The sequence below is a fragment of the Eriocheir sinensis genome, unplaced genomic scaffold, assembly GCF_024679095.1.
Source record: "Eriocheir sinensis breed Jianghai 21 unplaced genomic scaffold, ASM2467909v1 Scaffold481, whole genome shotgun sequence".
Taxonomy (NCBI): domain Eukaryota; kingdom Metazoa; phylum Arthropoda; class Malacostraca; order Decapoda; family Varunidae; genus Eriocheir; species Eriocheir sinensis.
In genome coordinates, this window is record NW_026111811.1 from 155,943 (window position 1) to 172,380 (window position 16,438).

Genomic DNA, 16,438 nt, shown 5'->3' on the forward strand with positions numbered 1-16,438 from the left:
GTGTGTGTGTGTGTGTGTGTGTGTGTGTGTGTGTTAATCTAACGAAAAACTGGGGTGTTGGGGTTTATAAAGAGAGAGAGAGAGAGAGAGAGAGAGAGAGAGAGAGAGAGAGAGAGAGAGAGAGAGAGAGAGAGAGAGAGATGGTCTTCAAATGCAGTGCAGGAATGTTAACCCTTTCACGCACCAAAAGTTTAAAAGTCAAAGAGAAACTGTTCCTTAGATAACAGAGGAAGGAAGGGAGAGAGATAGAGTGCCTGCGTCAGGAAATTGATAGAGTATGCATGTGTGGGGGGGGGGGGGGGAGACAAGGAAGAAAGAAAGCACAGAAGGAAGTGAGGAAGGAAGGAGAAAAGATAAGAATAGGAAGAGGACGCAAGGAAGGAAGTCAGGAAGGAAGGAGAAAAGGGATTAATAGGAAGAGGACGCAAGGAAGGAAGGAGGGAAGGAAGGAGAAAAGGGAAGAATAAGAATGAGGGAAGGAATGAGGGGAGGGAGGAAGGGAAGGAGGGGAGGGAGGAAGGGAAGGAGAGAAGGAAGGAGAGATGGAAGAAAGGTTGTGGGGTAGAGGAGGAAGGAAAAGAGGAAGAAAAGAAGTACGGAAAGAAGGAAGAAAGAAAGAAAGGTTAAAAATGTATAGAAAGAAATAGGAAGATATATCGGAACGTAGGAAAGAAGAACGGATGGAATAGAGAATGAACGGAAAGAAAGAAGGAAGGAAGAACGGAAGGAAGGAAGAACAGAAGGAAGGAAGGCAATGAATGAACAATAGTACCTAAGTGATAAGATATGCAATGTAGATCACTATTATTAGGAAGTGAAGAAGAACCAAACCCACGGATAAAGTAACCGAGGGGGAAGGGTACGGAATATTGAAGAGCAGAAACCACTACGTTTGCCTTTTTGTACCCAGCTAAGCGCTTATCCGTATGACTTAGGATAAATGAGAAGTGAGGATTCGAACTGTTGATGTGTTTTGGGGCTGAGGAACACGAGGAAGATGAGTTTGAAGAGGGAACGATGAAAGAAGGTCGGTATAGGGTTAGTTAGAGGAGTGAGGATAAGAACTGTAGATGTGTTTTAAGAGGCTGAGGAGCACGAGGAAGTAGAGGTTGAAGAGGGAACGATGAAAGAAGTTAGTTAAAGGGTTAGAGGAGTGAGGATACGAACTGTAGATGTGTTTTAAGAGACTGAGGAGCACGAGGAAGTAGAGGTTAAAGAGGGAACGATGAAAGAAGTTAGTTAAAGGGTTGGGGGAGTGAGGATACGAACTGTAGATGTGCTATAGGAGGCTTGGGAACACGATGAAGGAAAGGTTAAAAAGGGAACGATGTGGGAGGTTGGTGAAGCCGGTAACACCTCTGAATATATACGACTACAAGACCTAGAGATCCTGGAGTGACCTGACGAAAGAGTAGTTGAGAATAAGGCGACGGAGGAGCAGTTAGCTTGACAATATTGGCAGAAGACAGTACGGGAAGCAATACTGCGGTGGCTTTTCAAGAGGTAGAGGACAGCCAATAGGAAGAAGGGAGATGATTATATGAAAAGTCTTAGTAGCATAATCTTCATAGACATTTCGATGCACTATCACACGCATGCGACATGACTCGTAGGCATTGTGTTGGGCATTTCCATGTATAGTTTTATGACCCTGGTGGTAGTGTGACAAAGCTTCTGTACCATGTGCGTGAGGAACACTCTGGAGAACCCGACGTATCATCCTTGTGCCCTTGGAAATAGTTGTTGTGACAGTCCAAAGCGTCTTAGAATACTTTTGTTTTACGTTTCGCCTTTGGCGCCGGTGTGGTGTCATCTGTCATCCGGTGTCCTAAGACATCCCATCCTTAATTTCGCATCGCGGAACCCAATCTTTACTATCACAGAGTAACTAAGTGAAGCGTCTAAGTGTAAAAAAGTACCAAGGAGGTCCTAAAAAGCGATGCAAAGTGGAACAGGTCACAAGAAGAAGTGATTGTTTATATCGTAGTTATATACATACATGCGTCATCATTTGCTTTCATAATAACAAATAAACTTGGGTGGGACAGATCCCGACAAGCAGTCGACAAAAGACACGGTACCGTGTCGAAATTCATGTATGTATTCAGGATGGGATGTCTCACGATCTTGGGATGTCTCATGACACCACAGCGGTAGTCTTTTTTGGTAGGCCTGATGGTCAGCCCCACCCCATTATGGCGCAGGCAAGTGTTTATAGTGGTGCCATCCTGCTTGGCCAATGCTACTCCCCAGAGCTCATCTTTGGTCCTCTTTTAAGAGAATCTAAGAGTCCGTGTTGATGGGTGGCCACTCAGTGGTGATTGAAAAATTGTCAGCTTGTTTGAAGCGGCGGGCGTGACGTGAACATGCGTCTTCCTGGACGCCACGAAGCACGCTAACATTCAACCGTCACCTCCCCCGAGGCGTGTTTTTTATTATTATTATTATTATTATTATATGAATCAATGAAGGTGACCCGCCGGAAAGCACGAATGCTATAAGCCAAAAGGCCCAGCGGACGACACTTCACCGATATCGGGAAATACAGAATGAAGGAGAAAGCAAAGAATAGGAAGATGGAGAAAAATCTAGTAGGTAGCGAGGTAAGAGAGAAGAAAGGCATTCACATGTATTTTAAATGTTTCACAATTACTAGAATTAATAATCACAGTAGGAAGTGTATTCCACAGTTTGACGATCGTTGGGATGAAACACCGGGAAAATTGTGATGCATTACATCGGTCGACAGACAAGGAACGGTCATTTAGCTCCAAGGAGTGTCGTGATCGTTGTGAGAGAGCAGGCAAACGACGGTGCAATGGGTGGTCGATATTAGACACAATTTTGAAAAAAATAAGACAATGATCCCACCAAGCGACGATGCCGAAGATTAATCTCGAGATTCGGAAGAAGAAATTTAATCTGGTTGAACACTCTATCCAACAGCTTTAAGTGAGACTCAGCTGCAGAAATCCAAACGGAATGACAGTACTCGAAATGAGGCAGTATGAAGGAGTAAAAGCATTTTTTTACAACATCATCAGAAGAATAAAGCTGACTGCACTTTTTTTAATTTTTTTACAGCGGAGACAGCACAAGGGCACAAAAAAAGGAAACAACAATAAAAAAAACCCCGCTACTCGCTGCTCCTGTAAAGAATTCGAAGAGGGTGCCTGAAAGAGCAGTCAATTACGTGAGAAGAGGTGTCCTGATACCTTCCTCTTGAATGAGTTCAAGTCGTAGGCAGGAGGAAATACAGATGAAGAAAGATCGTTCCAGAGTTTACCAGCGTGAGGGATGAAAAAGTGAAGATGCTGGTTAACTCGTGCGTAAGGGATTTGGACTAGAAAGGGATGAGCTTGAGTAGAAAGTCGTGTGCGGCGTGGCCGCGGGAGGGGGTGGGGGGGGGGGGGGGAGTTATGCAGTTAGCAAGTTCAGAAGAGCAGTCAGCGTGAAAATATCGATAGAAGATAGAAAGGGAGGCAACATCACGGCGGAATTTGAGAAGTACAAGACTATCAGTAAGAGGAGGAGAGAGATGAGACGAAGAGCCTTAGCCTCCACTCTGTCCAGAAGAGCTGTGTGAGTGGAGCCCCCACCACACGTGAGATGCATACTCCATACGAGGGAGGACAAGGCCCCTGTATATGGACAGCAACTGTGCGGGGAAGAACTGGCGGAGACGATACAGAACGCCCAACCTCGAGGAAGTTGATTTAGTAAGAGAAGAGATGTTGGGAGTTGTCGAAGAATAGGGGATAGGTGTTTGGAAGATTGTGTTGAGCTCATAGGTGGAGAAATTGAGTTTTTGAGGCATTGAAGGACACAAAGTTCCATCTACCCCAATCGGAAATGATAGCAAGGTCTGAGGTTAAGCGTTCTGCAGCCTCCAGCCTGGAATCATGTACATCCTGTTGAGAGGGTCTTCTGTTGAGAGAAGTTGAATAATGCAGAGTGGAGTCATCAGCGTATGAGTGGATAGGACAGTTTGTTATAGAAAGAAGATCATTTATGAATACCTACGCACTTACGCAAAAAAACAACTTTTTGTGAGACTGCTGACGCAAGTGAACGCAGGTGCAACTCAAAAGTGAGTTTGGGATCAAAAGTCACTCCGAGCAACTTCAGTGAGGAACAATTAGGGATCGGTATTCCACTGACCTCAATATCAGGGTGAGGAGGAAAGGGAGTCCATGACCTGCTAGGAACCAAACTGTGGGATTTACTCGGCTTCAGCTTCATACCCCACCGACCACACCAAGACAGACACATCGCGAGTGAGAACATTGGCAATTCTCTGTCTATCCTGAAGGGAAGGAATTACTGCATATATAGAGGTGTCGTCATATATTAGACTCGATTGCACACCACATGTCAAATGTATAAATATAATAAAAAGAAGGGTTCCCAGGACACTACCTTGGGGAACACTTCTCACTCACTTCATTCTCACTTCACTCCATTCCCACGCCAGCCCAGTCATGTTTCTTTTTCACTTTCCTTCCCACTTCATCTCAGTTTCAGGCCTCAAAATTCTCTTCCTCCTCCTCCTCTTCGTCCTCATTCTCCTCATTCTCCTCCCATCATACACCAAGGCCTTCAACAGAAGACACACGCAGACACCAGACTACTGAGCCTCGAAGCGTTGAAGTCAAGAAGGACATTGCTATCCTATCCTGTATTCCCGACCGTCTTGGAGACAGGCCCAACATTCTAGACCTCTTCCTTACCTCTAATCCTTCTGCTTACTCTGTCAAACTGTTCTCTCCGTTGGGCTAATCCGATCATAACCTTATTTCTGTATCCTGTCCTATCGCTCCTGTACATTCTCTGGAACCACCGAAGAGGCGATGCTTCTGGCATTTTGCTTCAGCTCGGTGGGACGACCTGAGATGCAATTTTCCGATTTTCCGTGGAATGATTCCCTCTGTGTGTGCTCAGCGCATCACATAGGTGATTGTCTCTGGAATGGAGGCATACATTCCACGTACTTTCTCTACTCCTCATGCTATCTTCTATCGATATTTCCACGCTGACTGCTCTTCTGAACTTGCTAACTGCATACCTACCCCCCTCCCGCGGCCCCGCTGCACACGACTTTCTACTCATGCTCATCCCTATACTGTCCAAACCCCTTATGCAAGAGTTAACCAGCATCTTCACTCTTTCATCCCTCACGCTGGTAAACTCTGAAACAATTTTCCTTCATCTGTATTTCCTCCTGCCTACGACTTGAACTCTTACAAAAGGAGGGTATCAGGACACCTCTCCTCCCGAAATTGATCTTTCTTTCGGCCACCTCTTTTGATTCTTTTTTTGGGAGCAGCGAGTAGCGGGCTTTTTTTTTTATTAATGTTTATTTTTTTTGTGTGCCCTTGAGCTGGCTCCTTTGTTGTAAAAAAAAAAAAAAAATACACCAACACGCGGAGCTTAATACCCAAACGGGATGGGTTACTTGCCTACGTTGACGCAGAAAGACCGGACGTGATTGCCATCACCGAAACGTGGGCCACCTCTGACCACCTAATGACCGAATTCTCAATTCCGGGATACGAAAGCTTCTACAAAAACAGACTTCACAAGAAAGGAGGAGGTGTTATATGATACATCAAGAACAAATACCCTGCCGTGAAAATAACTAAAGGGGACTCAGAGAAATATGGCACTGTATGTGTTGAACTGGAGACTAGCAAGCACAACAAAATAACGATTGGAACCGTTTACAGACCTCCAAAGCAACAAGCAGCGGACGACGCAGCTGTGTATGAGGAAATTCCCACCATAACACAAAACAAACAATCAGTCATTATCGGGGACTTTAACTGTGCCAACACTGACTGGACCACAATGATTGGAGATCGAGAGGGTAACAGATTGCTCGAAATGTTAGAGGACACTTTTCTAACTCAGATTGTTACCCAACCTACAAGGGAAAATAACTTATTAGACCTAGTACTCGTGAGTGATTCCGATCTCACACGTGAATGTCAGGTCGGCGAAAAACTAAGTGGTTGCGATCATCACCTAATTCGCCTAAAGATGAGAACAGACCACGAACTCACCGAAAACACGTCGAAGATTCCAAACTACAAAAGAGCCAATTTTAATCTCGCTCGTGAGCTGCTAACCCAGACAACTTGGGAACCCATGAACCTCACTCCTATGGGCGGCGCGTGGAACGGCTTCAAGAACAAACTCCTAGAGGTAGAGAGAACCACTGTTCCCATGAAGACTAGAACAAATAATGCCATAAGCCCACCATGGATGACTATCCAAGTTCGACGGGCGATTAATTTAAAGAAGAGAAAATACAACTTGCTAAAGGAAAACAGCACTGACGAGGCACGCGAACAGTACCATCAAAGCCTCAGAGCTTGCAGAACTCTCATTCGCCAGCGTAAACGCGACTATGAAAAGCAGATTGCGCGCGAGGTCAAGTCCAACCCGAAAAAGCTGTTCACGTATATAAGAACCAAAAAGAAGACAAAAAGCAATATCGGTCCCCTAAAAGATGATTTTTTTTTTTTTTTACAGCTAAGGAGACAGTTCAAGGGGGTAAATAAAAAAAAAAAAAAAACCCGCTACTCACTGCTCCTGAATAGAGATCAAAGGCGTGTCCAAAAAGAGAGGTCAATTTCGGGAGGAGAGGTGTCCTGATACCCTCCTCTTGAAAGAGTTCAAGTCGTAGGCAGGAGGAAGTACAGATGAAGGAAGATTGTTCCAGAGTTTACCAGCGTGAGAGATGAAAGAGTGAAGATGCTGGTTCACTCTTGCATAAGGGGTTTGGACAGTATAGGGATGAGCATGAGTAGAAAGACGTGAGCAGCGGGGCCGCGGGAAGGGGGGAGGCATGGAGTTAGCAAGTTCAGAAGAGCAGTCAGCATGAAAATATCGATAGAAGATAGAAAGAGACGCAACATGGCGGCTCAATTTGAGAGGTAGAAGACTATCAGTATGAGGAGGAGATCTGATGACACGAAGAGCCTTTGACTCCACTCTGTCAAGGAGAGCTGTGTGAGTGGAGCCCCCCCACACATGAGATGCGTTCTCCATACGAGGGCGGACAAGGCTCCTGTGAATGAATAGCAACTGTGCGGGGGAGAAGAACTGGCGGAGACGGTACAGAACGCGCAGCCTCGAGGAAGCTGATTTAGTAAGAGATGAGATATGAAGTTTCAAGTTGAGATTTTGAGTTAAGGATAGACCGAGAATGTTTAGTGTTGAAGAAGTTGATAGCTGAGTGTTGTCGAAGAACAGGGGATAGTTGTTTGGAAGATTGTGTCGAGTGGATAGGTGGAGAAACTGTGTTTTTGAGGCGTTGAAGGACACCAGGTTCCTCTTGCCCCAATCGGAAGTAATAGTAAGGTCTGAGACTAAGCGTTCTGTTGCCTCCAGCCTTGAATCGTTAAATTCCTGTGGAGTGGGTCTTCTATTAAAAGAAGTTGAGTAATGCAGAGTGGAGTCATCGGCGTAAGAATGGATAGGACAGTTCATTTTGGAAAGAAGATCATCAATGAACAACAGAAAGAGAGTGGGAGATAGGACAGAACCCTGTGGGACACCACTGTTAATAGGTTTAGGGGAAGAACAGTGACCGTCCACCACAGCAGAAATAGAACGGTCAGAAAGGAAACTGGAGATAAAGGTACAAAGAGAAGGATAGAAACCGTAGGAGGGTAGTTTGGAAAGCAAAGATTTGTGCCAGACCCTATCAAAAGCTTTTGATATGTCCAGCGCAATAGCAAAGGTTTCACCGAAACGGCTAAGAGAGGATGACCAAGAGTTAGTTAGGAAGGCAAGGAGACCACCAGTAGAACGCCCCTTGCGGAACCCATACTGGCGATCAGATAGAAGGTTAGAGGTGGAAAGGTGCCTTTGAATTTTCCGGTTAAGGATTGATTCAAAAGCTTTAGATAGACAGGAAAGTAAAGCTATAGGGCGGTAGTTTGAGGGATTGCAACGGTCACCCTTCTTAGGCACAGGCTGTACAAAGGCATACTTCCAGCAGGAAGGAAAGGTAGATGTTGATAGGCAGAGACGAAAGAGTTTGACCAGGCAGGGTGTCAGCACGGAAGCACAGTTTTTAAGGACAATAGGAGACACTCCATCAGGTCCATAAGCCTTCTGAGAGTTGAGGCCAGAGAGGGCATATAAAACATCATTTGGAAGAATTTTAAGAACATGCATAAAGGAATCAGAGGAGGGATGAGTAGGAGGAATATGCCCAGAATCGTCCAGGATGGATTTCTTACAGAAAGTTTGAGCGAAGAGTTCAGCCTTAGAGACAGATGAGACAGCACTGCTGCCGTCAGGGTTAAGGAGAGGAGGGAAAGAGGAAGAAGTGAAATTGGAGGAGATATTTTTGGCTAGATGCCAGAAGTCACGGGGAGAATTAGAAGAAGCAAGATATTAACATTTTCTATTGATAAAAGAAGTTTTGGTAAGTCGGAGAATAGATTTGGCACGATTCCGGGCTGAAATGTAAAGGTCAAAGTTAGCGGGTGTTCGAAGGCTCTGGAACCTTTTGTGAGCTGCCTCTCTATCTGTAATAGCAAGAGAACAAGCATGATTACACCAAGGCTTTTTAGCATGAGGAGTAGAGAAAGAACGTGGAATGTATGCCTCCATTCCAGAGACAATCACCTCTGTGATGCGCTGGGCACACACAGAGGGGTCTCTCTCCTGGAAGCAGTAATCATTCCACGGGAAATCGGAAAAGTACATCCTCAGGTCGTCCCACCGAGCTGAAGCAAAATGCCAGAAGCATCGCCTCTTCGGTGGTTCCAGGGGATGTACAGGAGCGATAGGACAGGACACAGAAATAAGATTATGATCGGAAGAGCCCAACGGAGAGAACAGTTTGACAGAGTAAGCAGAAGGATTAGAGGTAAGGAAGAGGTCTAGAATGTTGGGCCTGTCTCCAAGACGGTCGGGAATACGAGTAGGGTGCTGAACCAACTGCTCTAGGTCGTTGAGGAGAGCAAAGTTGTAGGTTTGTTCACCAGGATGGTCAGTGAAAGAGGATGAAAGCCAAAGCTGGAGGTGAACATTGAAATCTCCTAAGATGGAGATTTCAGCGAAGGGAGAGTGAGTCAAGATATGCTCCACTTTTGAGTTCAAATAGTCAAAGAATTTTACATAGTTAGTAGAGTTAGGTGAGAGATAAACAGCACAGATGTATTTATCGGAAGAGTCAAGGTCGTGGGCACGAGAGCAAGTGATGTCGTTGCGCACGTAGGCGCAACATCCAGCTTTGGTTTGAAATTTAAGATAGAGATAGTAGGAGGGAACAGAGTAGAGGTTGCTGTCAGTAGCCTCAGAAACCTGTGTTTCGGTGAGGAAGAGAAGGCGAGGTTTAGAGGAGGAGAGAAGGTGTTCCACAGAATGAAAATTAGAACGAAGACCGCGAATGTTGCAGAAATTGATAAGGAGGAGGTTCGAGGAGTTATCAGGACACCTCTCAAGTCGGCAGCCAGAAGGGGAGTCCTCCCTGGGGGAATTTATGGTCCCCCCCCCCCAGGTGGGGACTCCGAGGCTCTGTAATTTTTCGTCATTTTGAATTTTGAATTTTGGGAAAATGATGTGTGTGTTGTGTGAATGTAGTTTGGTGTAAAAAGAGAGAGGAACTGTCTTTAGAGAGCATGCTGAACTACTCTCTGGTGTTGATGAGACAAAATGGAAACGGTTAGTGAGGACATGGGAAGGGTCTTTGAAGGGCTTCAGCACCCTCCTCGCTTCTCATATATCCTCACCGGGATTAGCTCACGCCCGTTCGGTAGGTGTCTTCCTACCTACTCCTACAAAGTGACGTACTAACACGTCAGCAGACAAATGGTCGAAATCCTAAACAAAAACTTCGCGTCTGTTTTCACGGTCGAGAACACCCAGTCCGTACCCGAGAGCCCTACCCCGCCGATGGGAATCACTCCCCTAGAAATTGGCACAATCGACGAACGGGATGTGAAAAAGTACCTAGACAAACTCGAGACAAACAAGTCCACCGGACCCGACGACTTGTCACCCAGGCTGCTCAAGGAACTCAAGCAGCAAATCCTCAAGCCACTCACCGCCATCTACTATCTGTCACTACAACAAAACAAAGTCCCAAAAGACTGGAAACAAGCGAACGTAACACCGATCTACAAAAAGGGAGACAAGAGCGTGGCCCTAAACTACAGACCAATCAGCTTGACCTCAGTGGCGGGAAAAATCCTCGAAAAGATCATCAGAGACAAACTCCTTAGGTTCCTTGAAGACAACAGCATCATTTCCGATGCTCAGCACGGTTTCAGGAATAAGCGCTCATGCTTAACCAATTTATTGGACTTCTTCCAAGGTATCTATGAAAACTGGGATAATCATATCCCCAGTGATGTTATATATCTAGACTTTCAAAAAGCCTTTGACAAAGTCCCACACGAAAGACTCCTCAAGAAACTCAAGTCGGCGGAGTTAGGCGACAATCTGACAGCGTGGAAGAAAACAGAGTTGTACTCAACGGGCAGGCCTCCGAATGGCTCCCGGTCACAAGTGGAGTACCACAAGGGTCAGTGCTGGGAACCATAATCTTTATCATATATATCAACGACCTAGAACTAGGATTGAAATCCAATCTTTCAAAATTTGCCGACGACACAAAGGTGGGTGGGAAGGCCCTCACGACGGCAGACCGCGAAATTATCCAGAGGGACCTGGACCAGATCACTCGGTGGTCAGAAAAATGACAGATGTCCTTCAGCACTACCAAATGTAAAGTAATGCATATCGGATCCAGAAACAGCAACCACACATACCACATGGGTGGCGAACCACTACATGTAGTGCAAGAGAAAAGAGACCTCGGGGTCACCATCAGCAGTGACTTGAAACAAACAAAACACTGCAAGTCCGCCTGTAAGAAAGCCAATACAATGCTTGGGTTCATAGCGAGGAACTTCGAATACAAGACGCCGGGAGTTATGTTATCCTTGTATAATTCGCTGGTAAGGCCCCACCTGGAATACGCCGTGAAATTCTGGTCTCCAAATTACAGGAAAGACATTGAATTACTTGAGAGAGTACAGCGCCGCGCCACGAAGATGATACCATCACTGAGGACGAAGCCCTATGAAGAGCGACTCGGGCGACTCAACCTCATCACGTTGAAAAAGAGACGACTGCGGGGAGACATGATACAAGTCTTCAAGTACCTGGAAAAGCTCAGCAACGTTGATCACTCCAAACTCTTCACGCTACAAACCAACCTGAGAACACGAAACAACGGAAAAACAATTCAAGCAAAACGATGCAATACCGACATCGGCAGGAGTTAATTCTCGAATAGAGCTGTTCGCCACTGGAACAGCCTCCCTGCAGAAGTGGTTAGCGCAGAGAGCATCAACTCCTTCAAGATTCGCATTGATCGCCACTTTGCTGCATCGGGAGTGAACTGAACGTATCCAAGAGTAGGTACACAAGTGCTTTAATCCTTCCCTGCAAGCCACTCCTATGGCAAACGGATTGATTAAATCACTGAAAGCAGGCAGCCTAGTAATGAGCCAACAGGCTTTCTGCTGCCTGCTAGTCCATGTTTCCATGTTTGTTTCTCCTCCTCCTCCTCCTCTTCCTTCTCCTCATGGTGGCAGTAGTGGTGGTGGGTGGGAGGGGGAGTACACGGGACAATTAAATATATCGAAGTGGGTGTGTTTATGGGTGTGGACGGACGAGAGAAAGGGGGAAAGAAAGAAAGAACAACCATTGTATTACTGCCAGGATCTGCGCAAACAGTCTTGACATTTATAGGAAAAAGCGCAGGTAACCGAGACACCAGGAACACCTGAATCAAATAACTGTATGTGGCACTGAGTAGGTTATGCATCCCTCCGCGCAGTGGTTAGCATCCCTGACCACAAATCTGCGGGCCAGGGTTCGAGTCCCGGCCTTGGCAGTCGGAGTGCAGCCCACCCAGCTGTTCATCCTCCTCTTCGGGATGGTCGATGAATGAATATCTGGGGAAAGCTGGGGAAGGCAGGATGTGGAAACCCGGATGTTACGCTGGCCCGTGTCGGGGTAATGGATTCTTATCCACCACAGGTTCAGAGGACCAACGGGACGGAGATGAGCACCGCCGCCACGCGCACTGTAGGGTGTGCTGTCAACTTTACCTTTTGTTGATTAGGTCCCACCTGGGTCATCCTTTTTTTCCCTTTGTTCCTCCATTACATAATGCATATAGATTCCCTCGAATCAGTACTCGAATGAATGAATGAATAAAATGCTCCAAGGATTTATATTTTACAGCCAGAGAACAATTGAAAACCTTAACTTACACTCTTTTCAAAGGCGTAGACTTCGAGGAGATGCAAATGGGGTTTCTGAATAGGTTAAAGGGATTGGCAAGGGAGTTCCTGATGAAACACTTATATAAAAAAAATACACAGAGAAAAGAACAAACAACAACGAATACAGATTAGATGAATTTAGGTTGAGGAAGGAAATGACAAAGAACTACTTCACGATCAGGTGGTGGTAGGTGAATGGAACACAAGGGGCAGACACCACTGAAAGATTTCAATAGAGGTTAGACACATTCATGGCCGGGAAGGGAGCTCGGTGAATCAACCATTCCCAGGAGGCGCCGTGTGTACGCCTACTGGCCTCCTGTGGTCTGCATGTATCCCTATTCTCCCTCCTGTACATAGTGGTCATGACGACGGCTTCGCACACTTCGGAGTTTTTTTTCTTCCTATAGTCATCTTGCGCAGGCTTAGCCTAGAGGCCCCCCCCTCCCCCTTCCCTTAAGATAACAGTGGGTGGGGCTTCTTGGTCAGTTTGGTGTAAAGTTACTACAGAGACCTTAGCATCGCAGTGATTTGCGCCCTTAAAGGTATACCATTCAGCTCTAGACTCTGGACCATGCAATGTCAACTCCGAGCTACCCAAAACGGCGTGTCCGAATCCGAGGTGACGGGCTGAATGGAACGCCTATACGCGTGTATCCACTACCTGGACCAATGGCAAACAAAACCCACTACGAGCTCCTGGGCGTGAGGCCCGAGGCCACCCTGCAGGAGATCAAGAAAGCCTACCACCGCCTCGCCCTCAAAATTCACCCTGACAAGAACCCGAATGACGCGAACGCCAAGACAAAATTCCAGCAGCTGCAGCAGGTGATGGAGACGCTCTCCGACCCCGACTCACGGGCCCGATACGACGCACGGATAAGGAGCACGGCCAGTCAGGCCAAGGCTCCGGGGAGGAAGCCTTCCTACTCGGCCTTTTCTTCTTCTTCGGCCTTCTCCTCCTCGTACACGTCCTCCTCCTACCACTCCTCCTCCTCCTCTGCAGGCTCCTTTTCAACACCGAAATCTAAAGCAAAATCGTTTCACAAAAATAAACAGAAAATAAACAAGGAGACTGAAGTAGGCTCGACGGCCTACATGTGGCACCTCCTATTTCCCTTCAGATATAAGACGATCGCAATAGACAACACCTCGCCCAAGGAGAAGAAGGCCAGGAAGAGGAAGCGGTACTGGCAAAACAAGAAGAAGGCGTCGTTTCACTAAAAAGGGACGCCGGGACGGCAGGCAGGAGTGAGGCGTCAGGAATTAAGGGTTTTGAACCTACATCATTCTATCAGTTCTCTCTTCTTCCTTTCTTACTGACTCATTCATGTGTTTCCCAGCTCCATCTCTTCCCAAAGTCAGACCCAGTATATACTTTCCCTGTGTCGGGGTATTCATTGTGTCCCTTCTATTACGATATCCTTTTATTACTGTTATTGGGACTATCTTACAGCAAAGCAACTTATTTATATCACTTCTTTTTTTTCCATTGCTTTTCTCGGGTTGTGTAGCGCGCTGATGCTTCGTGTGTCCCAGTGAGCGCTGTGGCTGCTTCCCTTCATATTCCGAGGCCGTGTTGTATGTCTGGTCATTTATCAGTTCTCTCAAGGAAGTGTCTTAGTCTTTCGTCAACTATCCTTCACTCTTTTCCCTTGCACTTTCATTTTTCTTTCTCCTACGTTTCCTCCTGTTCCATGTTTACTGACTCCTGTTAGCTGTAGGATGTCTTGAGTTACCATGACTTGCAACATTCGAATTTCCTTCCCTCTGCCTATCGTTCTTATCAGTATTGCTGGTACTGTTCTCCTTGTTATATTCATCTCCATCCTATTCCTCACCTTCCCATTCATCTCTCCGGCTGCTGCTCCAACCATTATTACTATTACTGCTGCTGCCATTCCTACCACTACTACTTTGGTGCTGCCTGTAACGCCATTTCTTGGGTCTCGTGGACGACCCCAACCTGTTAGTGGCGCAGGCGAATTTTCCTCATATTGACTGCCTCGATAGATGACTCCTGCCAGGCCCATGCTGCCCCCCCCCTCCCCCCGTGCTCCTCATGACCGAAGTCGCTGAAGTTTAGGTTGACTAAACATCTGGACAGCATGTGGGTACTCATCCGCCCCTCGGCGATGATTGAAAGGCGTCAGCGTGTAGCGGTGGGTCTCGAACCTAGGTCCCCGAGCTCACCATGCCCGCACGCTAACCACTCGGCCATCGCATCTACTACCATTACTTTGACTACTACTACTACTACCACCACCATTACTATCATTTCTATATTTTTTTCTAGCTTTGACCGCATGCACATGAACATATTGGCAATCTCTCCTTACACTCATTCAGAAGATTGAAGTTTCAAGTCTCTAGTTTTCTTTTATGCTAAAGAAGACGATGGTATCTTCAAGGAGGTTTTCCATATTGCACAACTTTTGCCATAAGAAAACTTGTCAATACGCCTCGATTTCAGATATTCCGACTTTCACCCGTTGACAAGTCTCAGACATACGGATTCTTTGTGTCAGTGTATTCTCAGAAGTTTTCAATAAGCAGTGCGAGAGTTTTCGACTCGAGAGCCACTTTCATATTACGTGCTCAGAGTAGGCTTGGTCCATATTGTTAAAACATTTCAGCGCGTAAGCAAACATATTTGACAAAGTTCTCGTAGTAGTTTTTGGCATTTGCAAAGGTAGTGTGATGACCCTGGTGGTAGTTCGGCCTTCCTCCTGTACCATGAAGCTAAAAAAAACACTCATGGGAACCCATTGTTATTATTATCATTATTATTATTATTGCTTTTGTGGTTTAAGTTGTCGCTGTTGTCCCCGTCGTTTTTATTGCTTGTATTGTATTGTGTCGTTTGCTTGTACTGTATTGCGTTTGTTTTGTGTGGTTTGCGTTGTTTTGATCAGCTCATTGTTATTTGTTATTGATATTGTTGGTGTTGTGTTTCTTAATGTAATTTTAGTGTTGGTATGAGAGAGAGAGAGAGAGAGATTTACATAGATTTACATAGAAAATCAGACCACACAGACCCCATGGTCCAGACTTGGTGGTCTGTCCTTAAACCTAAGTGATTTTACATTAATCAGAAGACTCCAAAACGTTGCATTTCTACTCTAGTTGAAATTACGTTGAAGGAAGTGACGGTCGAGCTTATTTTTGAAGGAGTCAATCGTGTTGCACTGGACCACTGATGGTGGAAGCTTATTCCATTCTCGCACTACAACGTTGGTGAAGAAAAATTTGGTGTAGTCTGAATTTACTTGTCTACATCTGAGTTTTACGCCATTGTTCCTCGTGCGCAAAGTGTCATCGATCATAAACAATGTTGATCTGTCTACATTCGTGAAACCATTAAGTATTTTAAAACATTCGATCAGTTTTCCTCAGGCGACGTTTCTCAAAGAGAACATGTTAAGGGTGAAAGCCTTTCTTCGTAGGATTTGTTGCGCTAGGAAGGTATAATTTTCGTTGCCCGACGCTGAACACCTTCTAATTTAGCAATATCCTTTGCATGGTGGGGAGACCAAAACTGTACCGCATATTCCAAGTGGGGTCTGACTAAACTGTTGTAGAGCGGGAGTATTATATCTTTATTCTTGAATAAAAAGTTTCTTTTAATGAAGCCCAACATTCTGTTCGCTTTATTTGCTGCATCGATGCATTGCTGTGAGAATTTGAGGTTTGACGCGATTTTGACCCCCAAGTCCTTGACGCATTGAACGCTTTTGAGTTTAACGCCGCGCATTTCGTAATCGAACTTCTTATTCCTCGTTCCAACTTGAAGGACCTGGCACTTGTCTACGTTAAAGGGCATCTCCCATCTATCCGACCAAGCTGGAATTTTGTGCAAATCCTCTTGGAGGCTTTGCCTGTCTTCGTCAGTGAGAACCGAGTTACCAATCTTTGTGTCGTCTGCAAATTTACTAATGCGGTTATTGAGTCCAACATCCACGTCGTTGCTGTAAATAATGAAGAGCACTGGGCCAAGAACCGAGCCCTGAGGGACGCCACTAGTGACCGGCGCCCACTCTGAGTTAAATCCGTCAATCACTACTCTTTGTTCTGTTGCTCAACCAATTCGCGATCCATTGGTTTACTTGACCGTCAAT